This window comes from Dreissena polymorpha, chromosome 3, assembly GCF_020536995.1.
Source record: "Dreissena polymorpha isolate Duluth1 chromosome 3, UMN_Dpol_1.0, whole genome shotgun sequence".
Taxonomy (NCBI): Eukaryota; Metazoa; Mollusca; class Bivalvia; order Myida; family Dreissenidae; genus Dreissena; species Dreissena polymorpha.
In genome coordinates this window covers 127286332-127294600 of record NC_068357.1, presented here as the reverse complement: position 1 = coordinate 127294600, position 8269 = coordinate 127286332, and positions in this window count along the sequence as shown.

Below are 8269 nucleotides of genomic sequence, written 5' to 3'. Positions count from 1 at the left end.
TCTGAACATCTGATAGCCTGTTTGCTGATAATTGTCTTCTGAATCAGTATGTGTAAGCCATGTTTCTACTAAGCATAGTATAGATGATGCTTGAACATTTGGATCAGCGAAGAACTCATCCTTATGACTTCTAAGAGACCGGATGTTTTGGAACAAACAAGTTAAATGTGTTTGATTCAAGCAGTAAACAGGTGTGTAGCACAGCTGCATTTTTTTGTTTTCACGCAAATGAGTCATTTCTTTTTTAACTTTTTCTGAAACTGAAATTTTAGTTTCATTAAGTTCTAAAATATGCAGCCCTTTTAGAGTTTTCGCTCTACTTATAGCAACATAATGTGCATGAGGGAACACTCGATTTCCAGTCATGTCAATGACAACTTCACTTAGTGTGTCTCCTTGCGACTTGTGAACAGTCTTCGCTGTTGACTGTCTTAATGAAATTTGTACCCTCATAAATGTCTTTCTAAGGTACAGAAAGCTTCTTTTGCAGTCAAATATAGTAGTCCAAGATGGATCTACAGATCTATCATATAAATGATGATACTTGGCACGCCACATTGAACCAATCTCATTATTGTGGAACACAACCCATATTATACTTGGTCTTGTAGTATTTTGTTGTCTGTAATCAATCTTTGTTACTTCACATGACGATCCATTGACTAAACCATCGTCTACATCTAGATTAAGACACAGGTCATTAGTCATGCCTTCATATATCCCCACTGTTTTGCACAAACCAGCTGTGTGTGTTGAATCATTAGGTATTCTGGAAACAAGTTGCTCTTTAACTGCTGGAGAATCATCAAAGGCAGAGATAGAAACCTTTGAACTGTTTGTACCCTGGTAAAGGTTTGCATTAAAAGCATTTACACGTTCATTTGTGTTAAACAAATGCACAGCTTTCTCTGTATATTCAGAATTTGAGGTTTTTTTCAGTCTGCTTTAAGCACATCCGTGTCACCTTGTGTATGTTTTCCCTCTCGAAGTCTATTAAGTAGTTCTGCAAATTGTTTATCATTTTTCTGTCGCATAATCTCTTCAAGTTCATGCATTTCAACAGCATCCTTCCATAGATTTGTTGCTAATGGCCCACAGTTTGTTTTTAAATTCTCAAAAATCCAACCATCCATGACAGGTTTCAACTGGAAAAGGTCACCAATGTAAATCATGTGTACTCCACCAAATGGTAAATTACTACCTTTAATTTGCTTCAGTCTTTCATTAACCAGTTTGAGCATATTGTTTCCTACCATTACAACCTCATCTATTATGACAATTGCAAGATGCCTATATTTAGTTCTCAGAGTGTTTCAAATGTCACTACTCAATGGGGTACAATTATATCCTTGACCTGCTGGAATTCTGAATGCAGAATGAAGAGTTACTCCACATATGTGAAAAGCAGCTTTTCCAGTTGGAGCACAAAGGAGAACTTTACATTTTTCTGGATCATCACCAGGGTCTGAAGTCAAACACCGCTGTAATGCTTCAAACAATGCAGTTACTAGTACAGATTTCCCCACTCCTGCACCACCGGACAAAACACCTGCAGCTTGTCCTTATTGATTTTAACAGTCTGAAGAACATGTGTAAAGAACTCTCTTTGTTTGACATTTAAAGATTTTATAAGTGCTCTGTACTTTAAACAGGCAAAGTTTTTTTGCGAGTACTAATGTCTACAGAGGCAACTGAAAGCCCAAGATATGGTGCAATATCAGATTGCCTTTGAGTTTCTGGCCTATCTGGGTTAAAATATATGAAGAATTTACTGTCTTTATTACCAGCTTCTACATTATCTTGATTAATCTGCTCCGTTCCAGGTGCTAAGTTATCGAAATTATTTTCATCATTTTGGGCCATTTCAAAAGCTTCATCTAGTGCTTCAGCATTTTTTTTCATATTCTCTTTCCTTCATCTCTATGAAATGTTTAAGAGACATATATTTTGCTTGAAATGAGTCAAAGCCACAAATCAAATCTGATTCTTCTTTTCTCCATGGTGTAAACAACATAAGTCGTTCCCTGTAGAAATTTTCACTGTCAACTTTTTTTGAAAAGCGCACATACCTAATGACCTTCTTTCGTTTTCTTTGACTTATGGTAAAACCACCTTTAAGTTCAATTCTTCCTCCTGGAAGTGAGTTACTAAGGAAATTCTGGCCATTAGTATCTGTACTGACTTTATTTACGTCTTGCAAATGTGTATTATCATATTCATTTAGATCAAATCCTGTCTCATGATATTTTTCAGCATCATATTCCGTACAAGTACTTTTAATATATGTGTGTTTAATTTCAAGTTGGAAAACATAATCTGCTAGACACCAATTTTCAAGAGACTTTGGTCTTTTGGAATATCTTTTAATGATATTGTCTGCCTCAATGTCTGTAGAACTACCCGGTAGGTTTTCTAAAGCTTCCTTTGATTTCAAAAAAATGTCCTATCGGTAGGTGGTGATGTATTTATAAATGCGACTTCCCTTGTTGCTTTAGCAAGAGGCAATTGTAAAAGCAAATAACAAGCTTCCTGTGCACTGACTTAAACACTGTTAAGGAATTTGTTTCCAATGTGTCTTACTTGCTGTCTGAGTTCCATATTTCCCCGCCTTGCTTCTTTACGCGCTTCATTCATCAGTATGCTCATACCTCTTTGAGCTTTGCTTATATAAGAAACAATGTTAACTGCACATGCATAAGGATCCAAGACAAATTGCAAGTCATGATTTGCTCCCCATGCATTTAAAATAGGTTGCATGTATGTATTTACTCTGGCTTCTTGTTCACTCCTCTTAAGAAAAACCTTGGGAGATTTCAAAGAACTTCGTACTGCTTGAAGGTATTTTTGTTCATCCACTCCAACAAGAGATACGAACTCTTCAAAGGTAACATTGTCTTTCACTTCATCTAATTCTTTCTGAATTTTACCAAATATGTCATTCAGTTGTTTCATGTCAGATGACTCATCCAAAGGCTCGAGAATAGAAGTTTGTTTTATGGGTGCAATAGGGAAACCAAATCTGCAAATAGCTTTTTGTTGTTTCCTACATGATTTAGAATGTGTGTGGATCTGTAAGTTCACAAGTTCTTCATCGTCATCTTTTTGACAAGATACATATGTATCAATAAATGTTGTCACTTCTTCGACTGAATGTGTCTTGGCACATTACCTAAATTACATAAGACGCCATATAAAAGTCGTTTTATCGCTAATTCAGTGTCTTGTACCACCAAACAATTATCAGTGTATCTTACATCTGCATTGAGTTCTATTAGATATCATATAGCTAAATTTTGTAATAAAGTTTATGAAAATAGTAATATTAACCTATTTTGGTCAATACAAAACACCTTAGAAGTTATTGATAAAATTGAAAATAAAAAATATAAGGTGTCACAGGTAAGTACTTATGATTTTTCGACACTATATACAACGCTTCCTCACGCTTTAATAAAATCCAAACTTGTTTCTTTGATTGAAAAAACTTTTGCTAGAGAGAAATGTTTGTATCTAGCTTTAAACACTAAAACAGCTTTTTTACTTATCAGATCTTAGATAATTACATCATTTGGACTGGTCTTGACTTTTGTGCAGCACTTACTTTTCTTTTGGATAACTTGTTTGTTGAATTTAATGGTAAAATAATTAAACAAATTATTGGCGTTCCTATGGGTACTAATTGTGCGCCACTTATAGCTGACCTTTTTTATATTGTTATGAAAGCGAATTTATGTTAGAATTATCTAAAACTAAGCAAGTAGATTTGATTAATTGTTTTAACCTTACTAGTAGGTACATTGATGACATACTTAATTTAGATAATCCATTATTTGAACAAAATATTCACAAACTCTACCCAAAAGAACTAGTCTTAAATAGATCGTGTATATCCAATACAGACGCTGCGTATTTAGACTTTCATTTAACTATTAATAATAATTTGATCAAAACTAGTTTATACGACAAACGGGACGATTTTAACTTTGAAATTGTGAATTTTCCGTTTCTAGATGGCAACATTCCTAAAGGACCTTCCTATGGTATTTACATTTCGCAGTTGTTACGTTATGCCAGAGCATGTTCGTGTATTAAAGATTTTAATGATCGTAATCTAATATTAACTAAAAAATTGCTAAAACAAGGCTTTTTGTATCATAACCTAAGAAATAAATTTGCTAGATTTTACTTTAAGTATGGTGATTTAATTTCAAAATATAATGTTTCTTTAAAATGGCATTTAAATAATGGAATCTCCCATCCATCATTTTACGGAGATGTTTTGAAGCGTGTCCGCAAATTAAAATATGTTAAACCAAATGTTCATATTAAACTTTTCAATTTAATTAACTTGTTTTTATCAAAAGGATACGATGCTTATGTACTTAAAAACACGTGTTTGATGGTTTTCGATTCACTATATCTTTCTTCCCTTAAAATTTGGAATCATTAGTGATATTATAGGCATTTTTCACTGTTGAATAAAATTGTGTCATTGTGTCGTATGAACAAATCTGCATGGATACTACATTATAGGCATTTTTTACTGTTGAATAAAATTGTGTCATTGTGTCGTATGAACAAATCTGCATGTAAACTACATTTGGACTCAAATCGTACATCAAATCATTTCTGTCTTCAGTTGTCAAAACACCTATATACTGTTTGATTCCAATAATGTCGCTTTAATGGAATTACCATGTGTATTCATTTGCTTCTTAATATTAAATCACCTAAACTTGTTTTATTAGTAGTACAGCCACATTAATATTTTTATTTAGTACTTCCCTTGGAATTTGTTCACGTCATTATGTCATTATGGATTTTTGTGACGTCATACGACCGACTTTCCCAGTTGTAATCTACATGCATAGGTCATTGGGTTTATAACGTTCCATTTTATTTATATTTTCTCTCTGATAGGCGTTTCTTGTTTGATTTAATTATTTTTAATTTGTTTAGCAGTCACATAAACAACCATGCTATGTAATATGGATTTTTTACACCCATTATTGCTGCTTCTTCCTGTATTTGCGCGATGATTATCTGAGATATTAACTCTATGATTCTATATTCTCAAATCTTTTCTATAAAGAAGGAATGTAGTTGACAATTGTTAATAGTTTTATTTGATCGTTCGTCAAAAAGTTGTAATTCTGTAACTCTTGTATCTTCAATGCAATTGAGTAATTAAATAGTAATTAAATTGAATGCGTTTTAATTCCCTTTTATTATTGTTTAATTTGAGTTACAATGCTATGACGTTAAATTTTATTTACACTTAAATGTATTATGAATATTGCTGGGCCAAGTGTGAGGTTGAGCGCTCCATAACCAGGTTTAAACCCCCAATGCTTTGCATTGACTGTTCCAAGGCGGTGACCCCAGCTTTATTCATATTTTGTGTTTATGTTGGTTTGTATTGTGCTGTATTGTGCTGTTTTGTACTGTTTGGGCAATCGGTCACTTGCCTTAAATAAAGGACCTACTAATTGTTTTTAATGAAAATTCAATACTGCTCCAGCAGCTGGAGTTTCACTTCTTTATATTGTATTGAGGAGCATGCTCAATCCATAACAGCATATGTATATGAGGTGATCCTCTCTGTTGGAATTCAACCCGATAAAAGAAGTCAGCAATTTTTCCAAGAGGTTCATGATGGCTTTTTAGAACTCTGTTGATAAATTGTTGAACACGATTATCAAAATATCGTACACGAGTAACTGGGTCTTTTTGTACAAGTTTAGTTTTGTCTGTCCAAGACATAGCCTCAATATCATCATGAGATAATGTTTTCCCGTTGTTAAGTTTTGACAGTATATTCAGTAAATCATGCCACCGGGTATCTGCTGAAGAAAGAGACATGAACCATGTTGGTAATCCCAGTTGCCTTATCATTGCAAACACATCTTTTTTTAGCATCAAAATATGCTGGGGAGTTCCTTAAGCTTCGGAAAATATAGTAACCCTCATCCAATATTACCATTTTGTTAGTACAATTACTATCAAGCATTTCTGAAGCTGTTAATTGCTTTCCCTTGGTTTTATATCTCCTCAGAGCAAGGTGAACCTTATCAGAAACCTGTTTTAGCTGAACCTTTTTCAACTTGAAAAATATATTGGGCTTATTTGATGATACTCTTCGATCAATATGTCTTAGTTCAAGTTTGCAATTGTCACTGTAATGTATGGGAACGTCTCTTTCTTTATTTGCTGCTCTTGACTGTCCACAAAATATTGTAGGAAATGACATATACTCGGCATCCTTATCTTGATACAAGCTCAAAGGTGTCTGACCTTCTCCAGGTGCAAATGTATATACATTATCAGTTGAGGGATCTGCAGAATCAAGCAATGTATCACTATTACCAACAATATTTTCAATTTTATCAATTTCACTAAAATGATCTGAATCATAATTCAAGCTTTCATTTTCTTGAGTTCCTGATGCGATTCCTTCATTGAACTCTGTTCCAAGGAACTCCCTGACAATCTCACTGCAATCTGACGTTAACGTGTTTGCCAAACCGTCATCAATTGCAACACCAGAATTTGTATACATATCACTATGTCTAATCAACCAATGCAGCGCACTGATAACATGTAAGGGTCTTACGTTTTCAGTGAAATCACATTTGTTGTAACATATTTTTTTCTTCAGCTTCACAGGAATTGTTAAATCATTGTCAAAAGTTCTTGGTAAGCTTTGTATCACAGGTTGGATATCCACTGGTACATTTACAACATTTCCTTTAATAGACAATTGGCCTCCTCTTGGCAACTCTCTGATCTGCATGAATGGAATCCTTAAAGAAACTAATCTTTCTTCAAGCTGGTGCAGTTGAAGTTCTTTTGGTTTTAACGGGAATGCATTCTTATTCTTGACAGACATACATGGAACTTTGTTCTTTTTTACATATTTAATACAAGTATTGCAGACCCATTCACAATTGTCAAATGATAAATGACTTGTAAAGAATTCTTTCATTACCGATGCAGATATTGAGTGTGTTTGTTTTCATTACAGAATGCTTAAACCAAGTTTGATGACAGCATGTGCAGACAAAAACAGGACCTTCAGCAATAATGCTTTTAAATTTGTTTATACAACTGCTTATGTTATTCCTAAGTGTTACAGCTTTTCTGTTATATTTCTCTTTCAAGTGAACATTTAAAAACGCTCTTTTGCTTCTCCGAGAATTTTTATTATGAAGCTTTTCTTGAGATTTATAAGCTAAATCTACACGTCTGGACTGTTTTTTCAGTCTTTCTCCAACATGTTACAATTCACTTTTTCGACAATTCTACATGGATAACAGAGTTTTTTGTTTATCTTTATCTCTATATTTGGGAATAAGCCTACATTTCCTCATTGATTCTTTGGTCATAGTGCGCTCTTTCTCTGGTCTTTCAGGCACCTGCCTTGCTTTCCCCATTGATTCTTTGGTCATAGTGCGCTCTTTCTCTGGTCTTCCAGGCACCTGCCTTGCTTTCCTCATTGATTCTTTGGTCATAGTGCGCTCTTTCTCTGGTCTTCCAGGCACCTGCCTTGCTTTCCTCTTTGATTCTTTGGTCATAAGCCGCTCTTTCTCTGGTCTTTCAGGCTTCTGCCTTGCTTTCCTCATTGAATTTTTTGTCATAGTGTTCTCTTTCTCTGGTCTTTCAGGCTTCTGCCTTGCTTTTCTCATTGATTCTTTGGTCATAAGCCACTCTTTCTCTGGTCTTTCAGGCTTCTGCCTTGCTTTTCTCTTTGATTCTTTGGTCCTAAGCCGCTCTTTCTCTGGTCTTTCAGGTTTGTGCCTTGCTTTTCTCATTGATTCTTTGGTCAAAGAGCGCTCTTTCGCTTGTCTTACAGGCTCCTGCCTTAATTTTGTCATACACTTTTTTGTCATCAATCTATCTATCAACTGCTGCTGATGACTTAATCGTCTTGACTGCATATAGGTTTTCATATAATCATTTCTTTTTCGTTTTTTGCATGCAACTGTTCCCATAGATTCCATCTTTTGGTGATTGCAGAAGTCCCGTTTCCTTCTTTGTTTTGAAAACTGATCATGGAAATAACTTAGTAATCGTACAAATGAAAAATCTTGCCATGTTGATGTGTCGGCAACCTCAGGACATGAAATACTAGTACATTGATTCATTTGTTTACAAGAAAATGTAACAGGCAATAAATCAAATTGTCCATTTAAGTCAATAAGCATACTTTTGTATAAGGCATACATGAATGTTATCAGATCAGTAAAGGAACTAAAAGAAATTAACACTG